The sequence below is a fragment of the Anas acuta genome, chromosome 9, assembly GCF_963932015.1.
Source record: "Anas acuta chromosome 9, bAnaAcu1.1, whole genome shotgun sequence".
Taxonomy (NCBI): Eukaryota; Metazoa; Chordata; class Aves; order Anseriformes; family Anatidae; genus Anas; species Anas acuta.
The window spans coordinates 3666619-3688624 of NC_088987.1; the positions used below are offsets into that span (position 1 = coordinate 3666619).

At 35.3% G+C, this 22006-nt stretch overlaps 1 long non-coding RNA gene across 3 annotated transcripts in view; it reads right to left on the reverse strand.

The window, feature by feature from the left end:
• LOC137861202 (uncharacterized) overlaps window positions 1-22006 on the reverse strand; it is a 63792-nt gene that overhangs the window by 36629 nt on the left and 5157 nt on the right. For 2 of the 3 annotated variants that reach the window (XR_011099461.1, XR_011099460.1), the window contains exons 2-3: window positions 19583-19739; window positions 4211-4286 (exon numbers count right to left, since the gene is read on the reverse strand). This is a non-coding gene — a long non-coding RNA (uncharacterized lncRNA). Of the gene's footprint in view, window positions 1-4210; window positions 4287-15428; window positions 15694-19582; window positions 19740-22006 lie in introns of those variants that run through there. The other variant, XR_011099462.1, reaches the window with a different exon arrangement.

Genomic DNA, 22006 nt, shown 5'->3' on the forward strand with positions numbered 1-22006 from the left:
TCAAGACTGAGATCTATCTAATCCATATGATCTTCTTTCTAAGTTTCTAAATCAACCCTGACCCCAGGAAATATGAGAGCAATTTGCTAGTTGTACTGCTTTCAGAGGAATTTTATGTTCAAGGTTAAGCAAATTACTTATTGAGAACTGGGATATTTTCCAGAACCATTTGCTATCGTACTTAAAATTAGGCATCTGCATTAAGTTACCTACTGGATGTATCTCTTGCAAATGTCCAAATGCAGTTCTAGTTGATGCAAAATGGATTATAGATGCCTATTTTAGATATCTAATACTGAAAGCTTGTCCTTGGGGAACTCAGACAAGCATAAAGTCATATTAATAGCTTTCTATCATTTTTTAGAGATGAAAACTCGACAAGCATTCTCAGGAAAAGAGGACCTGAAGCATTCAAGAAACACTTTAAAACCAAGATTAGGAATGACAGGTTATTCTCACAATTATCTGTCAGCTCTCTAGGGGATATTCTGTCTTCTGCTTTTCAAATCCATAAAAGATAAAGAATTGAAAATGGAAGACTGATAACCAGCTTTCCTTCCTTGGACTGTGTAAATTAAAAGTAACTCCAGTTTACTAACCTCTTCTAAAAATGATAATGGAATTTTTCAGTTTAACTGTATAATTAAAATTAAAGCATTGCTCATTATAACTGACATCTAGTGTACGCATATATATCCAAAGCTTTGGTTAGTCTTGTGATGCTACATATGCCAGAAGTTTAACTCAAACTTGTTACATTATTGAGTCCCAAAATATTAAACTGTATCTACCACAATTTATTTAGTCTTTTAACCTCTGTGTCAAAACAGGTGCTTGTCTCTTGAAGTTCATCAAGCTGTGCAGATTATAAAGTTTCTCATGTTTTAATATTAAAGCATTCATTTTAGAAAATGGAACACCTGTTATTTTATGTGTGCAAAACTTCAGGAATAATTACCTTTCAGGAGTGGACACCACTTTTGATTGGGACTGTCAGAACTGCCTGTATAGCCCTCTTGCTATAATGGATGCAATATTCATACCCTAATTTCCATAAAAATAGATTTTACAGAGTAACTGTTCTGGGATTTGTTAGATTTTCCTGCAAAGCATTATAATTATCTCATACATCAACCATAACTAGTGCTTATTATAAATGCCAGTTGCAATCATTTCCTGATTTTGTTGATGTTCTAAGAATATTGGAGTTTTACTTCAGTACTTCAGTTTACTCAGGAAAAAAAAAAAAAAAAAAGCTCATTGCATACTGTGTCTTTATTTTATTGTATTCAAATTAATGATAAACTTCAAACTTGTTTTGATATATGGTTCTGTCGTGCACGCTTACCTTAGTTATGTCTGCTTGCAAGGGTCTCCTTGCCTGTAGTCCTACTAGCCTGATAAAATGATGGATATTCCTGCAGAGCCTTACTGCGTATTCTTTGATCTTAGATATTTTTACACCTTGCTAGATTCTGTCTATGAAATGAAAGCATGCTTTCTTGGCCCGTGATCACCTCCTAGTCAAATAGTTGCTCATAAGTGGAGTTACTGACCAGACTCTGAATGTGTGAATGCTACTTCAGGATTGAAAGTTTAGGCTTGTCAGTTATTTGTTCCACTAAACATAATATTTATATAAAGCTACTAGCTCACCAAATATTTAACTTCACCTCATCCATTTAGAGCTGATCTTTATTTTTTTATATTTTCATTTCAGTTGAGACATACACTTGCAACTATTCCAACTCTTGGATACAGAAGTGCTTGTATGTACTTTTAGAAAAACAAGCCAACAAACAAACAAAAACAAAACCCTATACATTAGGACATCTGGACCAAAACATAAAAAAATTAAATCATCTTGTGTAGCTTAACCTTAAGACTGCTGCTTTGAGTATTAGCCTCTTACTGAGATCTTAATACAGAAAGTCCAATGCCGCCTCAACTGCAGGTAACAAGCAGGTAGAAAGGGACATAAGCAAAAAACTCTTTACTGTGACAGTGATTAAGCATTGGAGTAGGTTGCCCAAAGAATTGGAAGAATTTTGTTCTCTGAAGGTTTTCAAAACTAAACTGAAACCCTGAATGAAAATTAAAACCCTGAATTTCTTCCTCTAGCACTGAAATTCAACCAACATGGAGCAGCAGATTAAACTCCAAAACCCTCAGAGGTCCTTTTTAGCCTATTTTTAAAATTACTAATTTGATTGCACGTTGTTCTGTTTGAAATACCTCTGACTTCCAGATTAATAAATAATTCAAAGAAACCTCATATTTAGTCAGATCATTGTTGCTATTCATCTCACAAGACCCTGGCTGAAATAAGATCTTTGGGTGACTGGGAGTTCATTACTTATGCTTCCTTATGTTCCCTTCCTGAGATACTTACAAATTGAATATCCTTGTTACTATTATATCACGAGACTGCCAAAACATGTTGTTTTCCAGAAATGTGCAGGAGGAAATACTGATGTCTATCTCAGTTAGAAAGAAACATTGTCAAATGTTGAGATTCACAATATTAGCACTTCCACGAGTATAGAGCAGAAGCAAAGAAAAGTGAAGAAAGAATTGGCCGCGATCATAACCTAGCTTGTGTTTCAACAAAGCAATTCATAAATACTGCATTTCTATGAGGAAAGAATAGAGAGTTTTAGAACGTCTCAGAGGTAATTAGCCAGACAGTTTTTGGCACTTGATTGATTGCTTTTTTTTTTTTTTTGAAAAACATTAAAACCCCCAGAGCTGCAACAAACTTAAAAGCTTAGGTCTAGACATGAGGTCATCATTCTTCATTATCACCTTATGTGAAGAAATAAAAAAGTGATGCACTTGTGATTGAAACCAAGGGACTTATTGATATAGCTCTCCACTGTAAACCTCCTTTTCCCTCTATCTGCTATGTAACAAATTATGCTATTTACCAGATGGCTATTACAGATGTTTTATAACAGATTCCTTACTCTACCAGTCTGAAGCCCAGCAAATTGAGCAAATGCAGAATGTGAGTTTAATGCATACTTGTTTGCAGAAACAGAGCTGATATATTGTTATAAATTGTATGCTTCCTTAGTGTCCAAGTAGTCATGGGTTATGAGAGTGCTAGATGCTTACTTGACATACGGTTATTTATTTATGTCACCCGGTGCTGTGATCTCACTGTATCTCAAAAATAAATAAATAAATAAATAAAAATTCTGCAATGAAACCTCCAAGGCTACCAAACCCTTGGAGAAAGTGTTAGCAATGATTCATTAGACAGTGACATAACCTCCAAGTTAGTACTGCATCTATGGACCTGATGGATGTTAGCTGTTTCTGCAGTACTAGAAGTTCCCATCAGGTTTCAGATAGATGAAAAATATCACCTCTTAGTCATTAAAAAAAATATATATAACAATACAGATCTTGCAGGACTGCCTAAAAGACTGTTCTCACTGGTAATTTGCAAATACTCTTGTGTTAATGACCACTTGGTGAATAAAACAAACTGTTCCATATGAATTCAAACAACAAATTCACCTTGGCTTCAATTTTCACAGCTGTTTTTGCAAGCCAAAACTTTATATAAGAAAATCATGAACAGAATATAAAGCTTAAGTAGGTACTTGTGCAAAAATGTGCTTTGATCCTTCAGTCTGTCTTAAAATGTTCAGAATAATGAATGTTACTCCCTAGTGGTAGGGGTGGGAGAAGCATTCTTTTACCAAATGAAGGTCTCAGTTGATATTTCAGCACTGAATTTCCATGGAAAACTGTTGATACAGGGTCATAACTTTGTATTTCTTGTAACCTACACAATGAGGAACCTGATTTCAAATTCTTATTTGGAATCTCATACATTCAAGGAAGCCATAAAGACCTGATTTCAAAATCATTTAAACTTATTGATTTCTGCAGGTTTTGTATCATTTCAAGAGTGTGGATTTCACTGGGAACAGAGCATTAAATACCTGTGAACTCAGATTCATAGAATTATAAATACCCGTGAACTTGGGGCCATAGATTTCACTGTACCATTGATAGTACATGAAAAAGGTTACTTCACCATGCACAGCGACAATAAATGCATAAAAGATGATAGAGCACTCAGATATTACTGAGTTGAAAATGAAAAAGTTATTCATAACAATGGTTAGTGGAGATGATGTGACTTAAAAACAGCAAAAATTGATCATGGAGTAAAAAAAAAATATATAGTCCATACCTCTGGCATTTGCATGATCTTCTTTAGTGTGAACAGTAGTAAGTGCTCAAGAACTTCTTTCATTTATTTGTCTTTACTGCAAACAAGAAATGAGAAATAAGGGTAAATATCCAGCACTAAATACTAAATTCCATAATGCCAAACTACTCATTGGAGAAGGAGCAATGAAGTGTGTGGAGCTCTTGGATCCCACCACCACGTGAGAATCTTTTTTCCTCCTGTTTCTTCAAGTCACTTCTAGGACACTTCAGCAGGTGAATGTTAAAAGCTTTACTAATTTAAGTAATTGTTGTGATGTTTACAGTTATTTTTGTTTGTTCCTATGTGAAGACTATCAATGATCTTTCATATAATGTATCAGATTCAGAAAAATATTTATATCCAGGGAGTTAAAAAAATAAAATAATAATTTAAAAAATTGCTGAAACTGTTCTTTCTTCTAGTACGTTAAGTTTTACTTTGCTAACCATTCTGTAAAGCAATGTGATGTTTACAGAACAAATGAGTGTCAACAGATAAATATTCATTAATATCTATGGCAGAAGTGTTTGTATTTGTTAATACATTGCAGCTAATAAACTCACTCTTCTATTTAAAAAAAAAAAAAAAGAAAAAAGAAAAAGAAAGAAAAAAAAAAAGTGTACCCTCAATGATGAGGATATTGCTAAAAGTAACAACAACAACAAATTCCTTCAACTTGCAAACTTTTTCATAACAGAATATTGTGATTGAAACATATCTTGCAGATAGCATTGCTTTCTTGACTAAACCTGTTTATTCATTTTGAGTAGAGATGTCTGCCCTTTGCTTTGAAAATTGTGGAAAAAAATGTGCTAGATCATGACAGCTAATTACAGATTATTTGAAACCTGCCATTTTCATGAAGACTTCAAAACGAACATTTCTTTTCCAGCTGCATCTTAAGATACAGCACAGAAGATGAAGCACTCTTTATGAGGAGTTTTAATCCATCTGTAGGTTTTTCACTTAAGTTTCACAGTGTTTTATCAATGCCACTCTCCTGTTGGTTTGGCTGGGTGTGAGGTAATAGAGACAGCAAGGGAAGTGATTTTTTTTTTCATAAAGATGATCCCATTTTCTGTTCACAAAATTCTTTCCAATGAGCTGCATAGTTCTAAGCCTTATTATTCCAAAATTATTTAATTATCTTATCTGGGATAGTTTTTACCTTGGTGAATAGTTCACAAAAAAAAGGTGCAATAAGTTTCAGTTGCAAAAGTTACCAGACTAATGTCTAGTCAAATCAGTCATTCAGCATCAGTTTCCTTCTTTATTTGAGTATATAATGCTGACTGGCACAAAATAAATTTTGAAGTTTATATTTAGGAATATTGCAATGCAACCTACATTTCTGAGTATCTTGTATAACTCAAAAAGATCAGCTCTGTGAATTAACAGGAGGTTTGTGCAGATATGAGGTTATTGCTATGCTGTTTATGCAAACAGCATAACAGCTGTTTGCTGTACAGCATATAAGTGAGGTAGGTACTTGAGGAGTCAGTCTCTCCTCTGTAACACGCAGATATCCCAATGGCAGTACTTAGGGACTGAGATTTGATAAACATTTTGTCAGAAATGTGTTAGGAAAGCTGATTCTACCTTGAACCCAGAGAGCAAACCTCACTTCTAGCACTTTCTCCAAGCCCTACATTTTCTAACCAAAATTAGTAATGGGATTCAAATCTAACTTTTGGTTAAATTTGGGTAAAGGTTATTCTTTTCCAGATTTATTGATTTATGCAAAAAGTTCATTAAAAATAAAATTATACACACACACACACACACACAAGCTATATAATAATATCTGGCTTTGATAATAGCACATGAAAGCCTGCAAGAAAAACACTCTGAGCTCCAAAACTGCATCCACTGTTTAAAGAAAAAATGAAAGCTCTAGCCTTGACTTGATGGCTGTTCTTCCAAGAAAATAGAAGCATTCCTACGAGGACTTATGTAGGTGTTTCTGCCCACTTTTTTATTATGATTTTTATTATGATATTTCAAAATATCAGACTTGGCTCGATATGACATTGTAAAATTCAGATATTGACATTCAAATAATAGAACTATGAAAGATTTGAAGATGCTATTTTCCAATTGTTTTGTTTTAGATGTCAGCGCCAAATATGCACTCTTACTGTGGCCTTCCTATATAGTCTCAAAAGTTATGTATATGCCAGTGAGTGAGAGACAGAGATCAGTTAATGATAAAAAAAAATCTGATACATCTCTGACCAGCAAAAAATTCATCTTTCACACTTTTAAACCTATCCAGCTTCTAATTCAAATCCTGCCATTGAAAAAAAAATCTTGCAACACAGCACTAGGTCTCTGCAATACGGTACAGAGATACAATTTCAATTATTTTTCACTGCTCTGAGAAACATATAGTGGTGGATTTGTACATGATTAGACTATTAAAGAAAAAAAAAAAAAGCAACATTTTATTCTCATAGAATTCCTTAGTTCTCAGGAGTGTTGTTTGTCAGTTGTTTCTTCACTGAATCCTCAAAAACCAACCAACCAACCAACCAAAAAAAGAAACAAACAACAATTGAGACACAATAAATCTTAGGTTGTTGTTAAACGTGTATCTGTTACAAGTTTTCTTTTTACAAGTTTCTTGGAATACTCTTGTGTGGAAAAACAGGACTGCAGATTCTTACTTTCTACTCATTTGCTTAAATAAGCATGCCATAATTCATATGAAAGATACACAGCTTGATTGATGGAGAAAAGAAGTAACCAGCACTTATTACAAGAAAGGGGGGTATGGGTGGCGGGTTGGGGGAAGCTGTATCTGGAAGTAAAGGAGAGAAAAATTCATAACTGTACTTCCTCTGAAAAATTCGAATGACTGTTCCACTTTTAAATGTACTCAGTACACTCACTACACCTATCAAAATAAAATTAAGAATAACAGTTACCCCAGTATCTTGGGACTAGTGGAGTTTAACTTCACAGTGAGGCTGAAGAGATACCAATTTATATAAATCACAGCATAGTTTAACAGAGAAGCTATTTCTAGATCTTGCCAAGATATGTCTCTTTTAAACTTTTGAAAACAGTATTTTACTGATCACATAAAAGTGACTACAGAACCTGACCAAAAGCCCACCAGTTCTTTTGGTTGACTAAACATCGTTAATACACAGTGCTATTTACACTGATGAAAGCAAGACATTTAATGCTTTAGATAGGAGGCCACTGGGTCTATGGTTCTTCATATTTAATTTTATCACCTATTTTGCGCAAGTGGTAACACTATACTCAAAGTGCATGAGATTTGTTTCTTGATAATGTACACTAAGAATAATTTCATCCATTCCCTAGATTTTCTTTTGAACAGCCATCATAATATATGTACTTGCAGTTTCCATAATATCACCTTTTTATTTCAGGGGGCTACCTTTCTTTCAAATGCCTAGTAATATTTAGTTATTCTCAGAATAAGTAACACTCCCATCTTAATGTTAGCCTGTCTGTCAAGTCAAAGAAGAAAAATAGTTATATGGGACTCAAGTTGATTATATGTAGTGAAATTCCAAGTTAAAGAGATGTGGGAACAATACCTCGTGTTGAATTTTGTGCTCTGTTAAAACCTGCTTTCAACAAAACTTCAAAAAGCCCATCTAAAAACTGGCCCAATGGGTGCTCTGCCCAGGTAGCTTTTGTCTCTAAATTTTAACACAAATTGGACATGGCATGTCCAATGCCTCACACATATTTTAGTGTCTGCCCGGGGCTGCGTATTATTTGATACAGAAAAAGGCTTGTAAAAAGGATAGGACTCTGCTTTGTGCTCAAGGTCTATTCAGAGGCATATGTATATTTTAAATAGATTTGCATTTCCTAATAGGCACCTCAGAACTGAAAAAAAATAGGCAAGGAATGTCAGCTATTCAAATTTTTGAAGAGGAAAGAGAAAAGGTTAAAGGAAAATGCTAATCCTACAGTCATTTTACAGTTTTGTAATACATCTTTCTCTCTTAAAAGGAACCTTCAACTTCCATATCTCTAATTCAGCCACAGTGTTACTCTTACAGATTTATCCAAGAGCTGTGCATTAATGGCAAGGCAGAAGGGAGCTTCAGAAATCAAAAGCAGTTTTTCCAGACAATGCTCAGGCTGCATCTCTGTGTTGCTGGAGCAGTTCTGTACCCTCTGGCTTCCAGTCTTGGGCAGGACTGCAGGATTCAGTAGTGCAAAGGAGCAGAAAAATGAGAGTTGCACTTCTTTCAACTGAGGAAAGAGATAATCCAACAGTGTACTAAAGCCCTTTCTGGTGTACAATTTGGCTTACATCCAAATTCCACTTATCACCAAGATTAGCTGATTGTTCTCACTGGGTGTAATTATGCAAGCCTTCTCCTCCCTCCCGCCCCTTTCCTTCATTATGCAATTTTATTTCTGAAGAGTTTTCCTACAGGTGACACCTGCTGTGATAGAACCTGAGATGATAATACATCTTTACAGCTCTGCCTAGTCTGTTGCAACAGTATATGTAAGCAGTTGTTCAAACTGTCCTCTGAAAGGTTTTGGAGTGTCTGCAGAAATTTGGATATGCCGAAGCACAAGACAGCTCTTTCAAGGTCACAAACAGCGAGAGACTTTAAAAGGCCCTCATCATCTCTCAGCAATGTTGATACATGGGAGTTTAATTTGATGAGAAAGGCACATCATTATATTATAATGTGATGACTCCTTCAGCACTAATGCCATGTTAGAAGGTGGTATGAGTATTCGGAAAGCTAACTGGAAGGGGTCTTCAGAAAGGCACCTTCTTATAGACTGTGATAGTGAAAGGCAGTCATTTAGAGTTATAATGTAATTTATTTTAAAACATTTTCAAGACATAGACATTTACCCAGTACTATTAAGACAGATGTAAAATAGCTGCAAGAGGCCTTCACAGTCTCATAGGGATTATATTCAATGCTTCTAAAGTCTATAATATGGTGTAAGGATGGTGCTGCTAAACTTTTTTTTTTCTTTTGCTTAATCATGTCATAAACATTATGAGGTAAAATTGTGAATGAGCTCAGTTATTGTATTCAAATTCAAGTTCATTAGCTCTGGAAGAAGTATAGAAGGCAAAGATCTAACAAAGGAGGAAACCAGATTAATTTTTCGGGCAAAGCGGTAAAACTCAGATTTTCCAGGAAAAAAAAAAATATATATATGTATATATATATATATATAAACACACACACACACACGTATGTGTATATATATATATATATATATGTATATATACACACATATATATATAGTATTTAAGTTGTACTTCAAAAGAAATTTAAAAAAATATATACCCCAACATCCAAAAATATTACTGACATTTGAGGAAAAAATACCTTTTTTTTGAAGAAGGAAAATACTTACTTGTATAATTCCCAGTAAAAAAAAAAAAAAAAAAAAAAAAAACACATTGGCTTTTCTCAGGTAGTAATACTCTCAATGGAGCTCATAACAACCTACAAAGTATGTGTAAAAGCCTTTAAGTACAGCAGCCATTCAATTTAATGACTTTATATTCTTCTCTTAGCTCTCCGCTCCCAATAGATGGTTGGAAAAACATTCCAGATGGTTTCAGTGTGCACCTTCTACTTTTTAAAGATGCATCACTTAATGAGATATCCTGGTTGCTTTGTGTGTACTAGCTATTGAAAAAAAAAAAAAAATCAAAATTAAAAAATAAATCCTGGCATTGATCAAGCAATCAATTGATCAAGTTTCTCTTACAGAGGAGATCTAGTTCAGACATAGTTCTATTTCTCTAGTACTCTGTAACAGTTCTCTGCCCATTCACAAATACAGAGCCACTTTCAAAATTGAACAATAGGTCACTGACTCCTTTCTTACTTTTCTTCATTGTCAGAGTATTTCACATTATGGAAATTCCAATCAGTCAGAAAGTTTTTTTTGTTTGTTTGTTTTTGTTGTTTTTTTTTTGTGAAAAAATGAAGTGAATAACATGGATAAAAAACAATCCAGAGATTAGAAACTGTTGATTCTTTGTATGTTAAATAACCTACACCTAACAGGCAAAATTTGAGATGAAAAGGTCTTAAAATGTGACTTGAAATATCATATAATGTTGTTGATCAGAAACATCTGAGACAATTAATGTAAAGCCTCATTTAATGTAACACTATTATTACCTAAAGGAGCTATTATTCCTAATTGTTTTATGATTTAGCTGTTGTACACTGCTTGCTCTTGACTCTGCTAGCACAGAATTTGAGGTAAGATTATAACTGATTGAATTTTAAATGTCAACCAATTTTATGAAGCAAACGTCTCCTGAATAAGAACAAATGTTAGTCAGAAATTTCTTCCAACAGGGACTACTTAGGGCTCTGTATTATTTATTTTTATTTAAGATTGGGTGTCTAAGAGGAAATGTATGACAGAAAAAAAGCTATTAGGAAGATATTAAGTGAAGAATAAAGATGAAGGCGGTGGGTGTGATGTTCCATCAAGATCAGTCCCCTGCTCCTGACTCAACATGTTCACTCTAAAGAATCAGCATAAAAAGAAAAACAGCAAGAAGCTGATTTAATGCCTACCAAACCCAATGGAAATTCTGGAGAAAGAGATAATGAAAAAAATAGTGAAGATACCAGTGAAAAATGATATTATGTAGAGTCGATGCATGCTTGCAAGCCAGAAGGCCACATACATCTTGGGCTGCATCAAAAGAGGTGTAACCAGCAGGCTGAGAGAGGTGATTGTCCCTCTTCACTCTGCCCTCATGAGGCCCCATTTGGAGTCCTGCATCAAGGTTTGGGGCCCCCAGCACAAGAAAAATGTGGGTCTGGTAGAGCAAGTCCAGAGAAAGGCTACAATGATAATCAAAGGAGAGGGCTGGAGCACCTCTCCTATGAAGAAAGGCTGAGGGTGTTCAGCCTGAAGTTCCAGGGAGACCTTATTGCCTTTCAGTACTTAAAGGGGTCTTATAAAAAAGATGGACAGGGACTCTTTACTCAGGTAGATAATGATTGGACAAGGGGGAATGGTCTTAAATTGAAATAGGATAGATTTAGAAACAGGGAAACTAAGCTTTGGTCAGAAGAAAAGCAAAGATTTTTCCCTCTCCCATACGCACATATGCACAATTTTTTTGCAGTAACTTATTATATTACTGCTCTTTGGAATGAGTGATGAATAATTACCTGCTCTGGTAAAAAGTTTTGTCTCACCTATGCCCCGAACAAAATCACCTAGCATTAATGTTCATTAAACAAACCCTAAAAGAAAAAAAAAAAAAAGTAAGAGAAAATATGATATTACAATGTAACGACAGTGAAAAATCGGTAAAAATTTAGACATCCCCAATCAAAATCTTGTAGCCTGTAAGAAATACTTCGCAGTGTAGAGTTATATACGTACTACAAATGTATTTATTTATTTTACCATAATAAAAAAATGATTCAAATAGAAAACAAATGTGAGAGATGATTTTAGGAAGTATCTACAAGAGAATTTAAAAAAATATTTTGCCTCAAGGACTCGAAGACCTAAAAAAGATTAAAAAAAAAAACAACAAAAACACCCAGGGTATTGTAGACTTCATCAACCTCTTCCTTTTCAAAAGAATGTAAAAAATGAATGTCATTTGAAAACATTGAATTTATAACCCATAGCAGTATAATCTATCATAAAACAGAATGTTATTGCATTTTCCAGTATAATTATTAACCTGAATCCAGAAATATATTGAGATATCTGAACAAAGTGGAGTCACTAACTGTTCCTGTCAGTGCAACATCTTTAAAAAAATTACACCTCCTAATCAGAAAATGGTTGTGGCTTGTCTACAATGTCACTTCAAATGTGATTGAGAGATTTTGAGCCTTTCACCTTTTACTGATACAAAGATATTTATTTATTTATATTCATATCTTGCTCTTTTTTTTTTTTTTTGGAATATTAATAAGAGGAGAGGCATAGACTTAAAATCAAACAAAGGAGGTCAGTCTCAAAGAATACGGAAAAATAACGTGGAAAATGTAACTAGAGTTTGCCATTTCTAAATGTGTAGCTTAGAGTAAGAAAGCTTTTTAACACATTTGTTACTGAAATAAATATCAAGTATTCCTACTCCCCCAGGAGCTGGGCTCAATGATCATTGTGAGTCCCTTCTAACTCAGAATATTCTATGATTCTATTATTTTTAAAGAATGCTTATTTCAAGCCAGAGACTATGTTATTTTTCAAACACTCATGACTCTGCAGCAATTAACACTTTGTTGACATCCAGTAACTATTTATGAAATCTTTTAAAAGAATTTGAGATGAAAATGTTAGTTACACCAGAAAATAATCTGAAGTGTCAGGAAATAGTGCAGATTCTAGAGTACAAATCTGTTTAACTGGTTGAACCATCCTTGATACACATCAGAGAACTGTAGAAAATCCTAAAATTATCTTCCATTTCTCTAACTTGAAAGCTTCCATGTGTATTAGCACAGCATGATATAATTCACACTGAAAATGAAATATTTGTTTCAAATTCCTGATTAACACAAATCTGTTTTGATAGCTTCACTGGATATGGCAGAGTACGCTTCAAATTCTGTGAATTTGGGGGGAAGAGAGAAAATCAGGTACAATGCACAAAATATATACTTGCACAAATATTCATCTCCATCTTGATTGTTTTGGTCACATACTTCTTCATCAGCAAGGAGTACAGTTGTTCCATAGCCTCTCAAATTTAAGAGTCAATTATTGCTACAATACAGCAATGCAAAAGGTCTTTATCATATAGCTGTCCAGATGCTAAATGAATCTTCCCTCTCAAAAGTCTCCCTGGCATTGCAGCATTCTTTTAAGTCTCTTTGGGCCGTCATAGATCACTGGCAAACCACAGTGACTTCCAAGGACCCTGTTAACAGAGGAAGTATACAGGTACCTCTTACTTGGACACCTCCAGTTTATCAGCATCATTAATTCCTTGTGGTTCTCCCCCAATGAACACAATAGTCTAGTTATAATCACAGAAAGGCTATGGGAATGTGAATTATTGCTTTTCTCTCCTCATGAGGAATGTACTCCAAAATAGCTGTGGCATTTTCCCCTAATAGCCTCACATTTCACTTATATTTAATTTGTTACCTGCTGTCTCTCGGATTCTTTTCTGCATTGCTGCTCTCTGTCCTGCTCTCCTGTATTTTATTTCTGCTTGTTATTCTTCTTTCCTGCCCCTTGAGAGAAATGCCTTGCATTTATCCACTTTCAACCACAAATTCCTGGATTTAATCCAATGTTCTGAACTCTCCAGATCTTTCTAAGCTCCCTCCCTTTTCCTATCCTGTGCCAGCAATATGCCTCATATGTTAGCTTCTCCAGTACAAAATCTGTGGGTTTTGTTGTTGTTGGATTGTTGGCGGTTAGTTTTGTTAGCTTATTTGTGTTTTTTGTTTGTTTGTTTGTTTTTTGTTTTGGTTTGGTTTTGATGGTGGTAGAGGTGGTGGTTTGTTTGTTTGTTTCGTAAGTTCAGCTTCTCAACCATTAATTTAACTGATCAAAAAGGAGGGCAGAGTAGAAAATGAATGCATGCCCAGTGGCAGGCATCTTACTGAAAATCAGATAAACTTCCTATTGATTTTGCTTTTCTTCTGGAAGTCTTTGCTCTCTTGTTACCAAGGGCAGCAGCAAACAGGACCAGAGGTAGTGACTCCTCAGCAGGATTTCTGAGGGCAGCAGGGCCACAAGAAACACAAAGCTTTTCCCAACTATTTGCATTCTCTAGCAGCCTTACTCCGGGAGAGCAAAACTCAAAAAAGAAAAAAAAAAGTTTTGATGGATACTCATGATCCTATGTTCCCTCTTATATTGCTTAAAAATAATGTATTGTTCCTTTTTTGCTTATGTGACTTTTTAGGAACTGCTGGGACAGAGCTACTTACACTGATAAACACAACAGGTGAGAGAAGACAGAAATTAACATGTTCAATTATTCATTGTTCTCAATGATAAGTGATGTCAGTGAGAGCCTTTCCATACAGTTATTAAGTGTCAGCCTCACTTTCAAATGTGACATACTCAGAGAAACCATAAGCTAGGAACAACGATGATATCAGTAACGTTTATAAACAATATGAAAATAAAATAGCATAAAATTTTAAATTTGTTTTACTAGTACTGCTGGAACATTTCAATAACAGTTATAGTAGAAATTAATAGTCTTCACTGTGCACAAAAGTTTCGTTCTTCATCACCTCACTCAGTAGTTTCAAATGACTTTACATATAATTGTACATATTCATACGTAAATATCAATGTGTGTTATATTCACTTACACGTGCTATATTTACTTCTGTAGTAAGTGGAATTGCCTTTCTTAGAATAATTATTTTCTATTTTATAGATACAGAAAATAAGACTACGGGCCAATTCATCTATTTTGGAAGAGTCCTCTTCTTTTTGAAAAAGTCTGCTTTAGTTTTTTGTTTGTTTCAGAACTGTTTTTCTCCCCACTTATTTCCCATTTCTGAAGTAAATTTCAGGGGTTTTTTTTTTGATGTTTGTTTTTTTTCAGTCCGAATTTTCATTGTCTTTATGCAGATATTTCATAGAATCATAGAATCATAGAATATCCTGAGTTGGAAGGGACCCTTAAGGATCATCAAGTCCAACTCTTGACACCGCACAGGTCTACCCAAAAGTTCAGACCATGTTCATCTATCCCTGTAAACGGATCTTAGATATAAAATCCCTCATATATTTTCATAAAGAGAGCAACAGTGGGAGTTTTCATTAATAAACAACAAAGAAATTAAAAAATCCCATACTAGTGAAAGCACTTTCTATTCATACTGAAAAACTTTGCAAGTTTATATGTCCTCATACCTCCTGAGGACTTATGCATAGGAACCAAAGAATGACTATACAGGAAAGGAGAGGAAGTCTCCTTTGCTTTTGGAATCTGAGTGAATCACTCAACTTTTCTGTCAGCCTAAAATAAGAATCAATAGAGTGTTAACTCCCTATTTTATAGGGTCTGTAAAATGCTTTGATATACCAATATATACTTATCTACAATCTACAATTCCCAATAGTTAAGCAACTCCCTGTAAAGAATAGTCACAGAACAGATATTTGCCCCCTTACATAGTTAAAACTCTGCCATTTGTAGAAACTTGTGATGGTGATGTTCTTCAGTCAAGGATCTGGACAGGTGCAAACAAACAATTAAACATGATTTTTATTATTATGATGCTGAGTGGAGCTTCTCAAAGAACAAAGAGACTTTTGTTAAAAAATAAAACCCATAAGCACTTAAAGCCTACATTTTGGTATAAACTTAAACAGAAGGTTTATATCTTGCCCTAAATTTTCCACTGAAGACAGAAGTGAAGACTACCTTAATAAAAATAAGTTACCCCCCATCTGAGGTTGCAGGGGTTTGTATTTGTTCCTCTGCCTGGATTGTTTGTTTCTAAAGATTCCTCCTAGAAAGGAAAAAAAGATCAGAAAAATGTCTCCTTAGACTGATTAATAATGTTGTGAAACTCATCTGGCAACATTTTCTTCTTTGTAAAAGACAGCTGCCCTTTGCAAAGAAATATTCCCTTATTTTTTTCTTTTCTTTCTGCCTTTATTTTTTTTTCTTTTTCTTTTTGCAAGCTACTGTCTATGGGAAGAGTACTTTGTCTTAATGGCATGATTGTCTGTAATGGAAAGACCTGGAAAGAGAGAACTAAAGATGGAGATGAGGCAGAAAAAAAAAGTTTTACTACTTTTGAGGGCCTGAGAAATGCTCCCTGCCATGACAGCAGTTGATTATAAAGGGATTGCTAAAAAAGTTTTCTTGCTGCTGCACATCTTTGTAAAAACATCAGTCCTAGCACAGTGATTACTTCTCAGTTTTAGGGCTCTGAGCTGCTTATCCTGTTTGTATGAATAAGCCCTCCACCTTCAACCAAGTCTGCAACCAAACTGCTCCTTCCCTAAGCGAAATTAAAAATTCACTACAGAAAAGTCTAGGATGACCAGCAGGATGGTCTTAAACAGATTTTGATCAGGCAGAAGCCTCACAAATAGAATATATGAAATGTGCTACTTGGAGTAGTAAAAACCCAGGCAGAGAGCTTTGAACAAGTTGATTCAAGATCCAAGAAATATTTTACAGAGTAAAAGGTGAAAGAGATTGTGTTAATACTTCTGTGTGGGCCATTAAAATGCACCAGCACACACGGTGCAGTGTAGGCTGCTGGCACACTGCTGCAGGACCACCTTCAATTTCTGCTGGCAATGAATTTTGGGGATGCTTTTCAGTGTGAACTCATTAAAACTATTAGAGCTGGCACTCATTTGAAGCTAATTTCTAAGAGGTACATTGATGCACATGTGGCCTGTGACTTATTTGAATCTGTCAGGTTCTTAACTATCATTGACGCTGCTGAAGCTTCCTTTCAGGGAGTGATAGATTTAACAGGCAGCTAAGAAAAAGAGAACAGCTCCTGTTTCCTCCCCGCATTCACCCTTGCACATCATGCTGTTTGTGCTGCAGTAAATGAAGAGGAGATTAAAATACCTCTTATTAATCTCACACCTTTCACAATTGATTTCATGTTTTACAAGCTAGGGTAGTGATAGCTGATAACATGCTAGGGAACATGGAAGCTGACTTTTCCATTGCATTTAACACAATATTCTTTCAATAACAATCAACAACAGGCTAAAGAATAGTGTAAGTTATCAATATTTTCCTTATTATAGGTTAATAATTACTGTCACTGTTCAGGAGATACCATGTGCTGTTCAGAGTGATCTCCCCGGCAAGTACAGCTGGCACACAGGCTCAGGGACTGGAGTACTCTCCCACTTTCCTCCAAAACAGCCCCATTTTGCCAGTCATGTGTCAAAGGAGCTATAAAGGAGTTGCCTTTCACACTAGAAGCATACTTCAGTCACAGCTGGGCAGCCCAGAGAAGCAGTGAGTAACAGCTACCTGCCATCGGTGCACCCAGTAGAAAAGTGGCCCTCCCAGGGCAGCAGCTCAGAGGAGCTGCTTGTGGGTTTCTGGATAGAAGTTGTAATGGGTGGAGCATGAGGGGTGCAAAGGAGTTACCCAACTGAAAGACAATGTCGAGCTATCCACCTCTTTAGAGTAGTGGTGCCTACAGAGAGATGCACCATGATGGAACCCAGAACCAGTAAACAGTAACACTGTGACTAGGAAATGAAAACATTAATGATGTGTTCTTGAGGGCTGATCTCAAGATGAAGCAAAAATATTACCTTTTCAGGTAGCAAGAGAAACAGTTAAAAAACTACAATTGCAAGTAGAAGGGAAATAATAGAACAGAGACTACACAAACATAAACCATCCTTTTTCTTGTATGTTCAGCAACTTCTTCCTCCTTTTCAATGCCTTGACAAGATCTACACCTCTGCTTTAGAGCTGAGAGCTTGAAATTGCCATCTAAACTGTTTCCAGCCAAACCTGCAAATGCTGTAGGACATGACAGGAAATGATGCATTGACTTTATCTAACGCATTGGTATTTATGGTCTGGTCTTTGGAGTAGACATGATTTCAGCGTCTTTTTAAAAAGCAAGAGCTGTAGGAGTTGCTAATCTTGCTACTGAACAATATGAAGTGGCTAACACTGCAGGCATTCCAGAAGAATCAGCATTTTTTCCTTCTTTAGTGAAGATTTGAAAAATAAACAAAGAAAAAAAAAAAAAAGAAAAGAGAGAAACTTTACAATACAACTGACAGCTGTCCCATTTCTGCAGATTTCTTACAGTACAGTACCTATGCCAAGCCATGAATACTGAAAATGCATTATGGATTTAATTTTGGCCTCTTTTTATGTAAAAGAGTACTCTCTTAAGTTAAGAGTTCTGGTATCGAGCTACACTCCTGTTTGTACTATACCTGCAGGTCCCACATAAGATCTATCACGTTAGGCATTGTGATACCTAAATATGGGATATGACTTAGACTGCCCTTGTTTACCTACAGTCTAAACTGCCCTCATGAAGTATTGTAGGAGATTCTGAACTCAGATTTCCATGATCCAGTCACAGACTAAGCTCTTTTTCTGAGCCTAAATTATGGTTTTCCTCTAACGTAAGCCATTAGCTTGAACGTAATGTTTCAACAAGATTAGTCTCTTTACCTTACTCTGATGCTTTTTTTTTTTTTTTTAAGAACATGTCAGAGAATAGCGATGAAAGTGATGTACAATTACTGTTTGGTGAGGTGAGTATGCAGTGTTTTTTCAAAGAAATAATCAAAAGCACTCCTTCTTTCTCTACTACTGATTATGGCCAGATTTCAAGGAAGTAATGAAGCCTATCAAGCCTATCATAAGCAGTAATTTGTGCAGAGGACTGAAAGTTAAAAAACACAGTTTAGGACCTTTCTGAAAGTCCATTTCAGTTAGATTTTTCAGCTATAAGGACAAGGAAGCAGTAGTCTCTACATGCCCAAGCACTCTTGTATTGCCATTTCTTTTTCGCAAAGACTGTGATCTGTACCTGTGATTACACCTCTCCTACAGATGTCAGCAGGCATCTGTAGGGTACATGCAGTATACACAAAAAAATATGTTTGGAATATCATTCTATCCATCATTGCTGCACATTTTGTATTTTTATATTTAAATCCCTGAATGAGGATGGAGATTTGATAGTTACAATTTCTACTGAAATTAAAAGTTTTAGTCCTCATCCTTCTATCCTAATATCAGAGTAGTCTATGATACAGTAACATACTTTGCCTTCAAAATTTTACCATAGAATCATAGGCTGGTTTGAGTTATGCTCTGTAATCTCACAAATGCAGCCAAGTATTCCATGACCAGCACTGGCACCTTTCCAATCATCGCTGTTTCTCTAAAGATCTTAAGCTGTTTTGAAAGATGCGTGTCAGTGTGCTACTAAACGGTTTTAGCACTTACTCCAGAACCATTATAACAACTGGAAACAAGAAGGAGAGGGAAGAAGACTTGCTCACAGACATATCTACATAGAGCGATTTGTCATTGGGTTTTTCATTGCAGCATACTGACATTATACCACAAATCACAAACTTAATAGAATGGATGTGTCAATATTCTGGATATAAAGTTTAGCACAAGGGAAATTAATATTATCATCAACATTGGATTAGTAGCTTCATATAGCTATTTAGTATGATGGAAAGAATTCAGTCAACAGAATAAATAAGCACAAGGAAAAATAAAACTGAATATCAAGGGCTTTGTATTCTAAGTAGAGCCTTCAAGAGCATTTGCGCTTCTGTTAGGAGTAATCTGACAGAACCTAAGCCAGATTTAGGATAAAATGAGAGGCAAATAGATTTAGGAGATAATTAGAAACTGCTTACCAAGAGAATGAGGTCTCCATACAGAATCATAGTAAAATTCAAGTGGGGATGGACTTCTGGGGGTCATCGGATCTGCTCCATTCTCTCACTCAAACCAAGGCTAATGCCAAAGTTAAATCAGGTTACTCATGGTCACATCCAGTAGCATTTTGAATATCTGCAAGGAAAGATATTCGTCAGACTTTGCAGGAGCCTGTTCCATCACTGACACCACCACCATAATGTAGATTTAGTTGCTTGTTCATCCCATTGAATTGTTGGGTTCAGAATGGAAAGCTGCATTCAGGGGCTGCTGTAAACTTTAAGCTATTAATGAACAGACATTTCTCAAATTCCAGTGTCAGAGTGAACATCTTAAGACTAAGAAATGCAACAGCTGGGCAGACAATCCTTTATTTTCACATTTAGCAGGAAAATAAAGCAAACTCTAGTCTTCAAACATTCAAAGAAAAACATAAACAAACATAAAAGGCTTGCTTAGTTGAATATTATTTTCCTAAAAACATTGCTCCAGAATTGCAAAAACACTTATTAAAAAATGTTATGCCATGAAAAAAAAAAAAAAAAAGAAAAAAAAAAAAGAAAAGAAAAAAGGTTCAATAGAAAAACATTTAAATAGATAAGGTTATGCAAAAGAAGCAGTAAAATGCTTTCAAAAAATAAACTCCCTTTTACTGGTTAAATTTTTAAAGCTTAGATGGTACAAATAACTGATTTTCAGTAACAGCATATATCTTTCCTGTGTCTGATTAGCTGTTACTGTTATTTATAGCTCTGTGCATGTGATAGAAACATAGAGAAGACAACATGAATCTTTCTGCCTCTGTTGACAGGCCTGCTAATCCATTACTAAGTCTCCTCCATTCTTGTTTCACTTACCTGTAAACCAATAGTGTCAGTGCTGAATTATTTTTGATATTGAAATTATTGATGAATTGCAAAGGTTAAAATTAAAGTGTGATTTATGTTGTGATCAGCAGCACGGTGTTAGAGCACCAAGTGATCTGTGCAAAATTATAACCATAAATACACTTGAGTCTTTGTTTTAGAACCTCTGCCAAACAGTTCTACATCTTTTTTTGTTTGTTTGTTTAATTCTGTCTGTTTTTCCTGTCTCTGATTCTTCAGTAAAAGAAATGCAAATAATTTGCTGATAAAGATCATAACCTCCCCAGTTTTGATGATTTTCTGAGCAAAAATATGTTATTCTATTTCACTGGAGGCTTCTGAAATGCTGCTTCAACCACTGGAGGAAACCTTTACTGGAGGTGTAGCGTAAAACAGCAGAGAATGGCCCATTTGCCATATACAAGATAATTGCTTTGTAAAAAAGCATTCCTAAATAGTGTTTTTTTCTTTGTTTGTTTTCCTGAGGAACAGAAAAGTTACAAATCTTGATTATCCTATCAATATTTCCCCTTTTTTGTGTCTTTATGTGCGTCAGGTTTGGAACCAATAAATCCAAAAATAAAACAGGATAATCCTGCAGACCTGAACCTTCAGCCTCAAGGAATAACAGTCAGAAAAAAAATCTGTCTCAGCACGTCTCTCACTCATATTGCATAACAGAGGTGAAATTCAAATGCACTTTTCTGACTGCACCTAAGCATGTATCTGTGGCCAATTCCTCTGTGATGCAGAATGTGTGGCCTCAGTGTGCAGACTACAACTGTTGACAAAAGGGTTGGAGAAAAGCAAACCAGCAGTTTCTAGTCATTTTCTTCCCAAACTGGTGCTAGTTAAAATTTGAACAGATAGCACAGGATAAAACATTGTGAGGAAAAAAATGCAAAACTAGTATTTCACATACCCTGGACGACAAAGGTGTAGCAAAATGTTTCATTAAGAGGTCTTTGCAGAATTAGAATGACCTTAAGTTCCAGACTGTGGAATTATTTCCTGAATCTGCTATTAAAGAACACTTTTAATAGCCTAATCCCCATGATGCTGAAAGTCAGGATTTCCTGTAGTGAAAAGCACAGCAAGCGACAGGCATAGCACCAAGCATGACTCCGAGGGGCTAGGAGAGTGGAATTTCTAAAGCCCTGGCTAAAATCTTAAAGAAATCTGTCTCCTGATATTTGCATTCTTTCATCTTGCTGAAATATATATTTGACTTTCCCAGAGTAATTTAATGAAGAAACAACCTCTACTGGAGAGTTACCCAAAGGGTAATATTTGTTAGCATGGTACTGTTTTAATTGGTTACATAAAGATTTTGTACAACAGCTCCTATAGAAAAGGTAGAAATTATGACAAAACAAATAAATTCAAACTAAACAAGCATTTGTTTCTCTGCTTGCACTTTCTAGTCACAGAGCAGTACCTCACTTTGGTAAGCCTTCTTGCTGGATAGAGTTCAAGAACATTTGACAAAGGATGGTGGCATGTCTATTTTCACATGCATTGAATGCCTCAACTGAT